This window comes from Hyperoodon ampullatus, assembly GCF_949752795.1.
Source record: "Hyperoodon ampullatus genome assembly, chromosome: 3".
Lineage (NCBI taxonomy): Eukaryota > Metazoa > Chordata > Mammalia > Artiodactyla > Ziphiidae > Hyperoodon > Hyperoodon ampullatus.
In genome coordinates this window covers 79,672,076-79,689,895 of record NC_136916.1, presented here as the reverse complement: position 1 = coordinate 79,689,895, position 17,820 = coordinate 79,672,076, and positions in this window count along the sequence as shown.

Sequence of the window (17,820 nt, the reverse complement as noted above, 5' to 3'; positions counted from 1 at the left end):
ATTCTCTCCTTCTTCTGGAAAGCTATCACTGGATGCATCTTCTTCACCTGGTCTGAAGGAGGATACAGTGAACACTCCTCAGAGGGGAATTCAAGGGGAAATAGTGGCATTACCCTTTTGGGAGACTTTTGAATTACTACTATACAGTAATAATCTTTGTTTGAAATTTTCAAGTTTCAAACTGTAAATAGATTATTTATAATCATTTTGGAAATCCAGTCAAAACAGTATTTATGAATTCATTTTCAGAGGCCAATGAGGAAGTCTAAACTATAGCAGCTACACCCATGATTTCTATTTCTCTAAGTTGAAAACTGATCTTCCTATTCAATTTCAGATAATTATGAATAATTCTGTATATCCAGTAACATACTGCCAACCTCAGCCTTCCTTGCTTAAGCTCATTATTTGCTAATGATTTTCTCAGCCACGAAACTCCTAAAATTCCCTTGAGTTACGTTTTATAAAAAACTCACAGGACATGCATTCCATTTGTTCAGCATCTGTGCCGGACAACATCTGGAGCCTGAGGAAATTCCACTGCTCGGGGTATGATGCATAAATGAAATTACTTTTTCATGCACTTCAGAAGAGATTCAAGAGCATCCTTCTGACCAAACAAGCCCTTTTGTTCTCTTCCAGCAAGTGTTTCTCATTAAAAATGTCATATCCCTAATAAATTGTCTTATTGCCCCTGCAGCTGGGTCTATTGTTTTCACGGTTTTGTGCACTCTCTGATTCTCACAAGGAACAGAAAGCAAGAGAAAAATGGGATTCCCCCCCCCCTTCTGTCTGCATGAAATGCTTTTTGTATTTGAGTGAAAACTTGTCTTTTATAGAAGCCCTCTATGCTCTCAATAGTCCCTGCTTTTGGTAAATTGTCCTCAGACACATCCTGTCAGATTTACTTTTCCTATCCAGATATTGGATAATGGCAGTTTGCTGCTAGTGATTGCAACTCAGTCTGAAAAGTGGCAATTTTTTTTCCTAGTGATTTATTTTTTGCAAGAAAATGTTCAACATGGCCAGTCTTTAGTCTGCTATAAGAATATAGTTTCAGGGAAGACAAGATCAAAGAAATTAACTGAAGACAAGAATAGAGGATGGGAAATATGTGTGTGTGTGTGTGTGTGTGTGTGTGCGTGTGCGTGTGTATATAATCAGGGGTTCCTTTAGAAGCTACACAGAAGTGTTAGAGCAATCTTAGAAACAATAATCCAAACTGTGTCCCAAGTTGAGGTATGAAAAAATATCTGGTTTTTGTATCTCTGGTCAGAACCAACCTTGAACGTGAAGGGTTCAACTTTTATCAATTTCTTTTCCCCACAGTACGAACTCCCCTCACGACCGGCTTTTATCCACCAGGTCACTGGGGCTTTGTACACCCAAACTCATTTTTCCAGTTATTCAATCCACTTTCTACATGTGACATAAAAAAATAAAAAGAATGGCCTAACTCGAAGAGACAAAAGTTGTTTCTGGCACACAAATTTCTTTGCACTGGGAATTATTTTAGAATCTCTAAGCTTCCTCTGACTTTTTCAAAACTTATAAGGGATGGATATGGGAGGCCAGTAGACAGAATTGGTCGGTTGTTATGAGCTGGGCAAGTGGCCTGATTTTTTATTCAAGTTCCCAGACTTTTCTTTATCAAACACAAACACAGGTCATCATTCACATCTGCTTCCTCTGATACTTTTGCAACTGAGTTGTACAGATCCCCGAGGGCAAGGTCCATGAGCAATGTGGGCAGCTGAGTCTGCCTTGTGCCCCTGGGGGCTCTCAGTTGCGAACTGAGGAGATTCTAGACTGGCATGCCCCTGACAATGTTAATCATCAACAAGCCATTAAAAGACCTCTGGGGGCACACAGTTCAATCCAAAAACTGTCTACCTAGGGTCTTACAAATGCCTATGAAACCTATGCTGGCCCCATCAAAGTCCCACCTCTGTCCCAGGGGTCTTAAAGTCTACATTGGGACAACTTGTTAAACATTTGCACATGTTATGATAATTATAAATCCAATTCACAAAGACAGGAGAAGCGAAGAGTTTCACCTTAACTTGAAAATCAAGGGAGGCTTTACAGTGGAGTTAGATTGAGATAGATTTCAATGCACAAATCAGAGTTCCCAGGGAAGACAGGTGGGGAAAGGCTTTTGTTCCAGAGACTAGCCTCTGAAAGCACAGAGGTGTGAGACATCCATTTATTTGTTCCTTCACTTATTCTTTGTTCTTTTCTTCCACAAAGAGTTAGCACATACTATTTGACAGGAACCATTCTAGGTGCGAGCAATACAGTGATGAGCATGACAAATAGTCTGCCTGATGTTCTTTTTTGTAGGGGATACAGATTAGGAATAAATATGCAAGTCAACGTATAATATACAAGTGCTATAGAGAAAAATAAATCAGCATAAGGGAGATGAGAATAACGGTTAGGAAAAAGAGAGCTTACCATGGTGGTCTAGAATGATCTCTCTAAGGACGAGACATTTCTTATAAGACATGAATTTGAACAGACACAATGTGATGTGTTCCAGGGACCATAAGTACTTGGTCTTTGATGGAGCATAAATTGGCAGGAGAGTAAAAAGGCATGAAACTCCTGAAGGTATGTAGGGCTATAAAACGAGGGACATTCTTGTGCACACTTCGTAACCTTCATGTAAGTAACATAGATAAGACCAGCAGTGCAATGATTAAGGGACTGTATGCAGGTGGTGGAGTGAAGGTGAAGATGAGACAAGTATCTTAGAAATACAGCCAAGGACATTGCTTTCGAGTGGGGAGGCTCTGGATCCACAAACATTGGGTTATAAGATACTGTCCTTGTTGTGGACATCATAATCAACAGCAGCAGCTGCATTCCTTGAATTCCTCTTACGTTTAAGGAACTGTTTAAAGCGCATTACTACTGAGAAATGAAATATTTCCTGCCATATCAGTAAACAAAGGATGTCACAGTCATCAGCAATTGCCGCCCTCCCACGTGAGCTGGTGAGCTCTGAGGAAACTCAGGAAGGAAAGAATACCTGCCATCTAGCAGCCATCAGACTGCAGTCACTCCCAACGGTGAGCCCTGAGGAAACTCAGGATGTGAAAACACAGGATACTGGCCCCAGATAGCTGAGGTGAATATCAAAGGAATGATTTCAGTGAGCCCAGACCCTTGCATCTTCCCCTACATAGAAAAGCGCTAAATTCCTTAACTTGGGATATCCGGTTCTTTTGATGTTCCGGACTACTTGCCCTTTGTTGCAAAACTCCTACATATCCTAGCTCTCCTCTCACCTCCTCGGAGCAGTTTCTCAGAGCTATCTGAGACGCTGTCTCCTGGGCTGCAGTCCTCATTTTGCCCCAAGTAAAACTTAACTCGCAACTCTCACGTTGTGCATTTTTTTAAGCCTACACTACTATGAACTCTTTAAATTCCTCAACAGTACTCCGAGTCAGAAAGTTTAAGTACCTTGACCAAGGGGTCGCAGCCAGTTCCTGGCAGAGAAGGAGCATCACTCCAGGAAGTCTGGTGGGTTCAGAGCCAGAGCTGCAACCACTTTGCTATACTACCAGACACAGTGAGAGACCGTCAGGGCTGGGAAGGAAGGTATTTTCAGGGGCACCAGAGAGCAGGAGAAAGCTTTAAGGTACAGTAGTTGGCAGGACTTGCTTAATTGATTAAGATGTGGTGATGATGGAGAGGAAGGAGTAGAAAATGATTCCAGGGGGGTCTAGCTTGGCAAGCCATGTGGACCAGGATGGTACCAAGAGAGACATGCCCTGGTTAGCCAAGGTCCAGTCAGACTGCCCTGTGAGTTACACAGGAAATAGCTGGATCTTTCTCACAAATGAGTTATTTCATAGTCACCTAACATGACCGACTTTTGCTTGATTAGGGAGCAGAGTCCTACAGGATATGGCAAAACAAGTCATGTCTCTGCACTGCTCAAAAACTTCTGATAACTCGACAGTGCTTTCCAAACAGAGTACATGCTTCTCTTTCTGGTATTAAAGAAAAAAAAAAAGAAAAAGAGACCTTCTATATTATAGTTCAAATAACCTTGTTCATCCCATTTCCATCTGTTTTCTTACTAAAAACTAAGTGTCCAATCAACTGGGCCCAGCAGAGTGCCTGGTCACTGGTGGGTGTTTTGTCACTTAGACCCTGCGAGGTCTATTGGAAATGGCATGGGCTCTAATGTTGGAAAGACTGGGTTACTGTACCTAGTAAATTCTGATGAGTCATTTGACTTCCCTTTCAATTTCCTGGCCAGTCCTGGGATGATTTTTGACCCACCACCTAATGGAGACGACCAAATAATAATCATAACATTTGTCGTGCCCTTTTCAGTGCCTCAAATTCTTCTAAGTTCTCTGAATGCAGCTTCTTTTTTTTAAGCTATTGATTTATTTTTATTTTTTGGCCATGTGGCGCGGCATGTGGGGATCTTAGTTCCCCAGCCAGGGATCAAACCCATGCCCCCTGCAGTGGAAGCACAGAGTCTTAACCACTGGACCACCAGGGAAGTCCCTGAATGGGTTTCTTGTCTGATCTTCCAAAGACCTTCTGCCCAAGGTACCGGTGGAGAAAACTGAGACACAGGGCAATTAAATAACTTGCCCAAGGTCACATTTGACAAGTTAGCAACAAGCATAAATTAAACCCCAGGTGGTCGGATGCTATCCTCTTAACACAACATTAGGTTGACAAAGTGAGAATGCATATCATATATAAAGCATCTGGCACATAGCAGACCCTCCACAAATTCCCTTCCCCTCTGGTCTCTTCTGCTCCTGTCTGCAGCTCCTAATTCAAGTGCTCTATAGTCTTAGGCTGGTTTCACCACCAAATATGTTGGGTATACTGGACTTGGGCCACTGAACAACTTGCCATATTGATCATACTGTGCAAAACAACATCTGTCACTTTGTAAAACACCACTCCCGTAACTGGAGAGAACCACATGCACAGGAATACCTCCATTATTTTAGGTCAACATCATCATTGTTGTAAAACCATGTGGATTTTTAAGTGTTTCTGGGTAGTAAATCTTAACCAGGTGCACTGGTTGTACATTTTTGGATTCTTCTCAAACCTTATGTGTCATCACAAGAAGGTGATCACTTCTCACTATCACGAGTAATTGAGTATACTGGTGGGAAGGAATCTGTATGCTGAATTTAGTGAGTGGATCTACAGGACATAATTGTGGGTTAACTTTTTCAGCAGAATGGCAAATGAAATGTGCTATAAATGATCAGCTGGCTGCTTATAAAGTTGATAATTTCTATTGGTAAATAATGTAAACAATGTGTTTCCCATTTGACATTAATTTAAACTTGGACAATGGAAAAAAACCTTCCAAACCAAGCAAGTAAATATTATTATTGAATGGGTTATCTTTTACTGGAATACAGATCAGTATTAGGGGTAATATTCACCCAGATCCAACTGCAAAGCATAGCCCATAGAGGACTTTCTTTTCTTTCTCTAAGCTTTCACTGAGTTAAACATTCCCATAGAAATACACTGGAGAGGTACGGTGGCTTTGAGATATGTCAGCTTGACTAGGTTTCTCTTTCCAAGAATTCTCTTCTCTGTATATTTCCCATTAGAGTGGGTCACAGGAGGAATTACTGGGCAAGATTTGGAAAGAGGAAGTGAAGTAGCAGCCATTTTTAAGCTTACATATGATCAGTAGAAACATGTCTCAAGGGCATGAAATGGGAGCTGGGCCTGTACCTGCTCCACCTTCCACTGAATCCTCCTTCAGCTTCTCTAACTCCTGGGCTGGGTTTGTGTGCTCAGCTCCGTGATGAAGGACCCGGCTTCTGAAGGACAGTCTCACCAAGTTCAGAGTCAACAAGAACAGACACAGGTTTCAGTCCTTCCTCAGGAGCTCCATCCTGTGCCTCTGGGTTCCACTTTGCCCTTCCTCCCCAACTTTACACTCACTCACCCTTCCTAACTGCCTGTCCTGGGAATTCAAAGTTCCAGCATTAAACATAAAGCCAACAGTCTTACAAATATTGTCTTTCCTCATTTAAGAATATTTACTTGCTCAGTTTGGAAGGTTTTTCCAATGTCCAAATTTAAATCAATGTCAAATGAGACACATTTGTACAACAGTCTTACAAAGATCATTCTAGCTACCTACGATGGTTTTTCTTCCCTGGTTGTATCTTGACTACACTGAGGAATCAAGTTTAAGAGACCTGGGTTCAGTGACATACTGGTAACTGCTCAACAATTGGCTCTCCAGAAACAAACAATAAACAAAAAGAAATTCTGATTTGTGATGTTTGCCAGTTTTCATGGTGTAAATACCCACACCATGGCCACTTTCAAGCCACTGATGTGATATCACTGAATGCAGAATTGGGAAGTGATGTGCAGTAGCACACCATTATGTAGTGTTTCCAACCTACAGATAAATTGGATGCAAATGACCTCAAGAGCTCAGTCAGGCATTGGTCAGGGCCAGACTGTAAATACTTTAGTCGTTGCAGGCCATATAATCTCTGTCACAACCATTCAACTTCACCATTTTAGTGGAAACCAGCTGCAGATAAAACAAATGGGCCTGGTTCTATTCCAATAAAACGTTATTTACAAAAAATAGTCAATGGAGCAGACTTCACCTGTGGGCTGTAGTTTGCTGACTCCCAACATAGATAATAGTAAAATGTAGGAAATAATTAGGAAGTGATGAATTTTAAGTATTTTCACTTTTGTTTTTAATAGTTCTAAAGTTATTATACTTTAATTTGCACAATAGCTCTACTTAACAGCTGGCCCACAACATTTTGGAAAACTTAGCAATCAGCTCTCAGACCCTTGAAAACCCACTTCCTGGGTTCCATTCTAGATTGGCCCCTTCACCACTGTGTGGTAGGGGGTAAATGATCTCAGTCCTTTCACCTGGGAACCAGGGGTGGGGCCTCTCCAGCTGTGCTCTAAAAGGATGAGACGTGGTATATAGGAAGACCTAGCAGCTGGGGTTAAATAATTGATGAAAGGGAGCTGCATTAATAATTCATATCTTTCTTCAGTTATGACCTTCAGACCAGTCCATACAGGATAGAAGCTGGAAGGAGGGGAAGAGAAAGCACAGGAAATACAACCAGCCTGTATTGAGTGCCTCCTACATGTTAAACACTACAAAGAGCTTCCAATCTTTAGTTCACTTAGTCCTCACATCAAATCTTTGAGTGCATTGTCATCTCTATTTTACAGATATGAACCACAAGATTCAGAGAAGTGGAACGTGTGCAAGACCATTCAATGGGCAGGGCCAGAGCAGAGTTTAATACAGGTCTGAGTGTTCAAAACTCTCTCCCTGTTGTGTGGGTGAACCCCTAAGAGAAACCAGGTTCAGAGATGAGTTGGTGATATAAGCTCAGTGGTAATCAACATTTTATTCCAGTGATACCTTTAGCTGGGAATCAAGTTCAGAGGCTTGTTTTATTGAATAGCTGCATTGGCTGATACTGCTTATACAGGGCGTTTACACTGACAGTAAATGCAGGTAGAGCTAGATCAGTAGGCGTGTATTGAATATGCACTGAACTGGGTACTAGGGATGCTCAGATAAATGCCACAACCCTCTCTTCAAGGGGCTCATAGATCAGCCAGGGAAACAGACTGATCAAATAATGAGTACAGTGCAGCATCTGATAGTGTGAGAGGATCTATGGGAGGGATCATATAAAGTGAAAATGAAGGACAGAGGTGTGTTCCTAAGAGAACTAGTAATTCCACTAGGAACACTCTTATTCTCTCATCTCTCCCACCTCTCAGGCATCTGCACATGTTAATAATCCCTTCTCACCCACCTTCCCTCTTTCTCATCACTACTTTGTCTGCTCCCTCCTCTTCATTCTTCAGGGAACATTCCGAGCAGAACCTCCTGTGGAAGCTCTTTTGTGAGACACATAGTCTAGGCTCAGAACCTCTCTTCCCTGTCTCCGTAGGACTGTGACATATAGATCTTTATTGTAGACTTATTCTCTGTCCTGAAATTGTCTATTTATGTATGTCTCTCCCATTAGATGAGGAGTGCCTTGAAGACAGGGACTATGCTACTTGACTTTGTATAGGTAGCACCATGCAAGATGTCTGGTCTATAATTGAGTTTGACAAATGCCCAGAGAATAAATAAGTGAGCAAAGCCTGAGCTGAATCCTCAGGAATATCAGGGACATAATAATGGAAAATAGAGAATGGAAAAATAGAGGAAGGGCAAGAAAGACAACTAAAAGTTCAGGAAAGTTACCCAAAACTCTAAAGACACTGTCCTTAACAAAAGTTTCTTACTTTGTCTTTACCTTACATCTCATCAGAAATAATGCCACCTCTCACTGGAAATATTTTTGTCCCAGGACCTAATTTTATGTTACATTTAGATGCTTCCTGAATGTAAGCCTGAGAATCACCTAATTTTATTTGGGAAAAATCTAGAAGTCTCTGGATGATTGAAACAGTTGTTTCCAGCCATACTTTCCCATCTCATCCTTCCCCACCAACCCAGTCATTCAAGGTGATCTCATGAATTGACTGTATAATAAATACATTGCAATTCCATGCCAGAAACTTTTTATTTATCCTCCCTCTATTTAAAAAATGTAGATTCTATTTGCTCTCTGGGATTCTTGCCTCCTGCCCCCGATTCCTGATTATTTATTCATACCTCCTGGGTTGGGTTCTTCTATGTAGGATGGTATAAGGAGGTCTATTCTCCCCCTTTGTATGATAGACCCCTCTTCTCTGACAATTCTCTAGGTAGCACTCCATCAACCTTGAAATGAATGTTTCCATGTCCTTGTTCCTTTTTCTCACAGAAAAATAAACTCTGGATCAGTGACTTCCTTTCTAATTAGGTCCATCTTCCACTTGTTTCTGACTTCTCTACAGTGGCTCTTGGGGAAGAGAAAGTATTAATACCCACTTGCAAATGATTCAGGAGGACTCAAATTAAAAAGGGCACAGTGGGGATGACCTGATCCACTCCACAGTGTCTGGGGCCTCAGCTATAAGAGAGAGCTATATTGAGAGAATGGCCAGGGTCCCAGAAACGTCTGGGGGCTGGAATCATCTGGAGACTTCCCTACTTACACGTTGAGAACCTGGGCTGATTCATGAACTTCATGAACTTGAAGGTCATGCTCAACTGGGATTTTCAACTGGAGCACCATCACATGGCCCTTCCATGTGCCTTGGGCTTCCTAGAGCATGGCGGCTGGGCTCTGAGAGAGTCCATGAGACCATGGCAGAAGTTGACCTAGCCTTGGAGGCCATTCTGCTGCATTCTAGTTTCACAAGCAAGTCAGCCCAGAGTCAAGAGGAGGGAAATTTGACTTTGTTTCTGGATGTCTGGGTTAGTAGGGTGGGTGGGAGGGAGGTCTAGTTACAGAAGAGCATGTGGGATAGAAGATACCGTTCTGGCCATCTTTGGAAAACATGCTTTTCACGTGTTCTACAGCGTTCTCTGTGCAGCCTCCTTCTGCCTCCAACAGAAGGAGTGGTTCATCTTGGAGTGGTTTGCTCTGGCATCTCCTCCTCTATTTCCTTCCCATATTAGCCCTTTCCCTCTTTCTTCCCATCTAGATTATAGAAACAGCCTCCTACATGTGAATTTCCAGTCTCTGCCCTCTTACAGGTTGTTCTGCCCTGCAGTCAGAGAGATTTCGCTTAAATGCAAACCTTTCCGCGTGACTCCCCAACTTAATCCTCGCAGGGTTCTCTTGAGGTCTTGCCGACTGCTCTGACAATTAAGGCCAATCCACTCAGGACCTTTCTTGATCCAACCCCTGCCTACTTCTGCCTCTTTTCTCTGACTGCTCCATGAATTTAAAGTAATTCTCTCAACACAAAAGTGTTGCATCATGCCTCAGTACCTGGCAGACAGCAAATGTCTGACAAATTGTAGCTCTTATCACATTAGTCATATTACTGCCCAAGGCCTCCCAGAAAACCAGAATTTCTTAATGTTCCTACACCCTCTACTGTGAGTGAGTAATAAAAGCACTGCAAGATATTGTCTTTTGTTCTCAGAGTTTAAAGGACCTTATATAAGGGACTAAAATGGAGTTGCAATTTGGTTCCTTTGGTTAAAGGAGTATTTGAGTGTGTAATATTGCAGATGGGGATTAGATTTTCATTTCCACTATGTACAAGGTGCAAATGAGTTCAATTTTACGTCTTTATTTCCACTTGAAACATGGGAGTCATACATGGAAAAGTTAAACCATTTTCTCCAAATTACACAGCTAGTAGTAAGTAAAGTGGGACTTCCCATTTTTCATCACAAGGATTGGGATGGGTATTATCAAACATGTGAGGAGCTTTGAACTTCCTGGATACAAATACCTACAATATACACACTGGCATTGCAATTGTCCATTCACTTAACAACTTAATTAACAAATATTTATAACAAGCAACTATAATTGAGCAGGATCAATTTTAGACAATGGGGCTGGGAGTGATGGAAAAACTCCATGTCCTAATCAATGTTATATGTGAGCAGAGCTTCAAGTTAGGTCTGCCTTTTTGTGAGGAAGTCATGCAATTTCTCCCATAAAGGTCCAGTTCTGTATATAGTCTCAAACACGTCATTAAAATTTCATGAAGAAAAAACATCTGTAAGTTTTCAATATGGCAGTTAGATTGTATTTTTTCCTAATTATCCTCTTACTCACACTATACATTTTTGTATAGCTTGAGGCCCCTTAAATTTGTCCTTTAGAGGATATTCAGATATGTTTTAGGTGGAACCATAGGAAATCACTGATATCTGCCCATTTTTGACCCACAAAAACAATTTCATATGATTCAAACTACATGTTGTTTAGAATTTTCTGAACAAAACTAATAAATAATGGTGATAATGAGAATCTTGTTTAAGTGTTAGTGAGAATTCCTAGAGTCTAGTGTTTCAGTGTTAGGCCTGATGATAAGACTTGGTTTCCGGTAAATACTATGTATCCGGTTAAGGAAGTGTCTTACCATCCTGACCCAACAGTAAGAGTCCAGAGAGGCCTGGGGCTGACCTCACTTCCTCTCCTAACTAGTCACACAACTAGTGTAATCTTGAGACCTCAGAACATTCACGTTTCCCTTTTGCAATTTGTTTTACAGCATCAAAATGAAAGACACATGAAGAAGTCATGAGATTACTTAAAAGAATATCAAGATTAAAATAATGCCATGTATAGCTCATTGGGCTTTACAGAGCATTTTATATGAATCATTATCATTTTATCTAATTGTTACAACCATCCTGTTTAAGTAGGCTTTATTATTTTTACACTGACAAGGAAGCCAGTGCTGAGAGAGGTGAAATATTGTGTGAGAAATATTTCTCACACAAAAAGAAATATTTCTACTCAGAGAGAGGGAGTGGTGGGGTTTGAACCCTGTTTATGAGAGCCCACAACAAAATGTATCAGTGTGCCCCAAGAACCCTGGTCTTTTTCATGAATGGATACTGTCTCCTATTTAACATGAACTTTCAATCATGAATTGGTTCATCCATTGCCAGCGGAAACAGCCCAACAGGAAAAATATTAGGAGTCTCCTGTTGGTCGTTGGAACAGCGTTTCTTAAAAAAAATTTTGGGTAGAGCACTAATTTCGTCAGAGACTTACTCTTAGGTCAAAAGAAAATTTTGAAGCTGAGTTAAATGAAGTTAAACAGTTTTATTTCTTTTAGTATAAAAATTGTCAGAGATTTAAGCAAACTAATATGCATTTGATTTTAATAAATGATAGTTCATGTTAAAAAATAAAATTAAATAAAGATAATATTATCAGTGGCCTTCATCCAAGGGAATGTCTCACAAACACGATCTGCAGAGCACAGGATTTAACAATTCCTGTCTAATGTGGAAATGTCGAGATTCATTTTGCCCCTGTTCCACTCTGTCATGGCATAACTTTTATTTCCATTTGATTGTATGGGAATTTTCTCACTGTGAAACCTCTGACCTCTCCTTGATGCCTCTTTTACTCTTTCACCTGCTTTTCTAGCCCATTTGGCCACATATTATGACCCTTCACTCCCAAACCTGAAATCTAATGAAGCAAGAGTGTGAAATAAGCCTTATTTCATCACTCTGCATTTTGCGAGTCACTGGTTTCAACACCGTAGAGTTATAGAACCATAACAATATTTTTCCTGTGGGAATATCTAATGGGCCTTCTGTGGACCAGCTTTCTCCTCCTCTCAACCTCTACCTTAGTATTGTTAAAGGACATTCAGTGCTTTGTTTCAAACTTCAGCCATGACAGACTACTTCAAGACTTCAGCTTCATAAGCAAGGTAGAGACCTATTTTCTCAAAATGTTTTTTCCGCAGTTAGGTCATGTGCTTACTTTACTAAAATCTGAAACTCAGTCAAACTTTTCTAACATCAAATTTTTATTTATTTTTTTCTCTTTTTTTTTTTTTGTGCGAAAAGGGGTGGGGAGGTAGGAAAGAAAGGGAAAAAAGGAAACCATCTGAAAACCTACACACACACACACACACACACAATACTTTCTAATTCTGGGCCAGAAGAAAATAAGAACTATCACCCAACCTTTGTTTTCCATCTTTAGCAACAGAGGGAACTGAGCAACGCCTTAAGGAAAGTCAAGGTCAATGTATTTGGCACCTGTCTGGCTCAGGGACCAAATTGTAGATGAACAAGCCATTATTTTATTAGTCCAGGTGAAATTGAAGCTTCTGATCTGTTTATCTGACTTCATCGGAGGTAATCAGGATCTGCCATTATGTGAGAATAACGTGACTCTGTGCAGATATTTCAAGCAGGTGACAGCCTGGAGGCCTTCCCAAAGTAAGATGAAAGAAGCCAAAAAGGAAACAAACATGTGTTGAGAGCATACAACTCTACTGTGGGGTTGAGTACTCTTTTTTTTTTTTTTAAGAAGATGTTGGGGGTAGGAGTTTAGTAATTTATTTATTTATTTTTGCTGTGTTAGGTCTTCGTTTCTGTGTGAGGGCTTTCTCCAGTTGCGGCAAGCAGGGGCCACTCTTCATCGCAGTGCGCGGGTCTCTCACCATCACGACCTCTCTTGTTGCGGAGCACAGGCTCCAGACGCGCAGGCTCAGTAGCCGTGGCCCACGGGCCCAGTTGCTCCGCGGCATGTGGGATCCTCCCAGACCAGGGCTCGAACCCGTGTCCCCTGCACTAGCAGGCAGATTCTCAACCACTGCACCACCAGGGAAGCCCCGGGCTGAGTACTCTTAAAGACATTTCAAAGAGAGGGTTTGAGTTAGTTTAATCCTCACCACAGCCCTGGGAAATAAATATTAATTTACAGGTGAGGAAGAGGAGACTCAGAAAGGTTATGTAATTTTTCCAGGTCACACAGCAAGTGACTGGCAGAGAGAGGCTGCAAATCTAGTTCCATCTGTTGAGGTTTCAGGGCTCTGCACACTATACAGCTCTGCTTCTGGCTCACTTTGTATCTCTTGGCTCTTACAGTCCATGTTCCCCCTGGACACCTCTCATTCATCACTTCAAATTCCACTTTCTTTTTTTTTTTTAATGAGAAATCATTTTTTTTACTGCATTTCCAAGCACCTGGGTAATCCCCAAAGGTCGTTTTCACAAGACCATGGAGAAGTTGTAAGACCTGATCTCCTTCTTGGAATGCCGGCTATGAATGGCAAAAGGACAGCATATTTCCAAGACTTGCTTCCCTCTCTATGTCTGTCTGTCTGTCTCTCTCTCTCTTTCTTATACTCTCTCTCTCTCTCTCTCTCTCTCTCTCTCTCTCATACTCTGAATCTCACATACACATATGGCTTACTTGCCCTACAGTTTAGTAGTTTAGTGACTTTTACATTATTTAATTCATTTTGCAAAAGAGAGAGAGAGAAAGGGAGCGCTCTGTTCCCTGCTGGTGATTAGCATGGCTACAAATTCATATGAGGGAGAAGGGATGGCTAATTCTCTTGGCCTACAATTCAACTGAAATCATAATTCCTAAGATAGATCTCTTCTCTTAATGTTAATGAGAACCAGATGTCTCTTGTTAATAATAATGTATGCTTGGGTGGATTAAAAAAAAAAGAGAAAGCGAAAGAGAGACTTTTAAGTTTTGTTTTACTTTTCTTAAAATATTGGTGCAGTCTAGTTAGGGGCAATGTGCAATTCCAAAATATATTTACATTGAAAGTCTACCATTTTTCATATAAGGGCACCTGCATCATTTACTTCCCTTCAAGAAGGTAAAGTGGAATGTGAAGATATTTTTTATGTATTTTATTCATTGTGTATTGCTATGATGCCCTCTCCCTAGGATATGAGACCAACACTAATATTAGCATTATATACTCTTTTCCCACTTTAAATGATACTGTTTTAATCTTAATTCAATTTAAATGGTGATACTAATAGAGGGGAAAGCAAGTTCATTGTTACTATGTAAATCATTTAATTGATAAAAATCATACATTTCAATCTTGTTATTATTTCTAAATCAAAACATTATCCATTAAAACAAAATTCATGGGCTTCCCTGGTGGCGCAGTGGTTGAGAATCCGCCTGCCAATGCAGGGGACACGGGTTCACGCCCCGGTCCAGGAAGATCCCACATGTCGCAGAGCGGCTGGGCCCGTGAGCCATGGCCGCTGAGCCTGCGCGTCCGGAGCCTGTGCTCCACAACGGGAGAGGCCGCAGCAGTGAGAGGCCCGCGTACAGCAAAAAAAAAAAAAATTCATGTAATGATAGGTCATTAATTGAAAACAATGTACATTTAAAAGGTGACAATTTTTAAATGATATAAACAATGAGTTTTTAAATTAAGCCTATATACATGCAAAGTGATACCAAATAATGCCTATTCTAAAATAGTTCTCTATCCTGTACATATAACCAGAGAAAACTCTAATTTGAAAAGATACATGCACCCCAGTGTTCACAGCAGCACTATTTGCAATAGCCAAGACATGGAAGCACCCTAAATGTCCATCGACAGATGACTTGATAAAGAAGATGTGGTATATACAATGGAATATTACTCAGCCATAAAAAAGAATGAAATAACGCCATTTACAGCAACATAGATGGGCATGGAGATTATCATACTAAGTGAAGTAAGTGAGACAGAGAAAGACTAATACCATATGATATCACTCATATGTGGTATAAAAAGGTGATACAAATGAATTTATTTACAAAACAGAAATAGATTCACAGACATAGATAAAAAACTTATGGTTACCAAAGTGGAAAGAGGTGGGGGTGGTGGTAAATTAGGAGTTTGGGATGAAAATATACACACTAATATATATAAAACAGATAACCAACGAGGACCTATTGTGTGGCACAGGGAACTATATTCAATATCTTGTAATAACCTATAATGGAAGAGAATCTAGAAAAGAATAGATTTATATATATGTATGTAAAACTGAATCACTGTGATGTATACCTGCAAATAGCACAACATTGTAAGTCAACTATATTTCAATAAAATTTTTTAAAAATATAGTTCTCTCTTTTGGAAATTTGAGAATTCATTGGCCATTTGAATAATGCTTTTTCTTACCTTTTTTCCATTGTCATTTGCAGTTGTTTACTTCCTTTCAAACTAAACTAAGTACTACCTGCTATGTACATGTATTTGTCAGAACCATACATTCTTGATTAAGATATACAATAAGATTTAGGAATAACGCACATCAGACAAATAGCCTAATTATTCAAGGACCCCAATACTCCAAACTACCTCATATAAAATGATACAGTAGCCAAGACATGGAAACAACCTAAGTGTCCATCGACAGATAAATATATAAAGAAAATGTGGTGCATGTAGACAATGGAATACTACTCAACCATAAAAAATAAGGAAATCCTGCCATTTTCAACAACATGAATGAAAATTGAGAGCATTATGCTAAAAGTCAGAGAAGGAAAAATGCAATATGATCTCACTTATATGTGGAATCTTAAAAAAAACATAGAAATAGAGAGTAGATTGGTGGTTGCTAGGATCATGGGTGGGGGTGGAGGAAAAGGGTGAAGGTGGTCAAAAGGTACAAATTTCCAGTTATAAGATGAATTAATGCCAGGGATGTAATGTACAGCATGATGACTACAGTTAACCATATTATATTGTATATTTGAAAGTTGCTAAGAGAGTAGATCTTAAAAATTCTCAACACATACACACATTCTGACTATGTGAGGTTCTGGATATATTAACCAGCATTACTGTGGTAATCATTTCACAATACAAACATATATCAAATCATCACATTGTATACCTTAAACTTACACAACACTATTTTTCAATTATATCTCAGTAGAGCTGGAAAAACATAAAATAAAATAAAATGAAGGAAAATCCCACTGTGTGACCTTAGGCAAGTCACTGGACATGACTGAGCCTGTCTCCTCATCTGTAAACTGGAGAACATTAGTAACTATCTCACACAGTTTTTGTGCAGGTTAGATGAGATAATTTGTCTAATGTCTTTAACAGTTCTTGGCATACAATAAGAGATGATACACTAGGGCTGTAATAATTATGATTTTATTTCTTGCTGGTGGCTGCATTTGTTCTCTAAGTCACATCTGAAAGGTGTAAAATTACAATAGATGGGATGAAACAAGAATATGCAGCCCCTAGCTATCTTTTGGATATCACTAGAGGGAGCCAGAGGCAACTGAGCACCATCTTTCCCAAACTTAACTTTATCGTACATGATCAATATTTGCCAAATATTGGAAACGTATCTATAGTAAATACATTGTTATATAAAGTTGTTAGTTGGCTCCAGTGATGCATACAATATAATTTCAGATCTCAAAAAACGTATATTCTAGTTGAAAAAACAAATAACATGCATTTAAAACCCATTAAATGATAATGCATGACAATCATATATACCAAAGCAATAACAAATTGAATGCCTCATGGATAGCTCAGATAATCTGTGATAAAGAATGTCTGGAAAGGGAATAATGTGTCCTGGAAATGTTTCATGCACTTAATATGGACCTTGAAGGATGAGTAGGATTTAGAGCTTTGGAATCAGCATTCCAGAAAAGTGAAACAAAGGAGTCCAAGAAAAGAAGGTGTTACTGTGCTCATCTCTGTCTAAAGGAGGGCTTGTATTTACTACTTGATGCTTAATTAATCTTCCCAAGTCATGATTCTAACTCATTTACTCCCCATATCAAATGCTGGAAATGATTCCCACTGCTTATTAGATTAAACAAAATGTTTAGCCTAGCTTTGCATACCTGGATTCTTTTACCTAGAAGTAAGGATGGATAGGTATACTGGGGCTTGACTATAAAAGGGAGCTAGCAGGTCAGGCATGAGCTATATGTTAGGGACAGCGGGAACCAGTGGAGATTTTTGAGCAGCTGAGTGTCATGCCTTAGTATCATTATTAAAATTATATAACAGACCCAAAGTCAAATAATCCAAGACTGAGCATTCTTATTAAATTCACTTCCTTAAAAAAATGGATCAACCCAACTTCACTGATTGATAGGGACTGAAATTACCAGTAAAAACTAGTTTTTAAGCGTCTTTAAAATTAGAGTAAAAATATGGAAGGAAACAAAAAAAAATAGTGCAGGTTTTAGCTGCCTTATCACCTTTCTTTTCTTTTCTTTTCTTTTTTTTTTTTTTTTTTTTTTTTTTTTTTGTGGGCTGGGAGCTCAGGGAGAAGCATGATCAGCAATGGAAGTTACCTTTCCTCTGAGACCTATCCAATTTGGGGCATGCCAGTTATAAAAGGCAAGGTTTTGCAGCCTTCCAAAAAGTGAGACTTTGAGAAATAAAACTAAT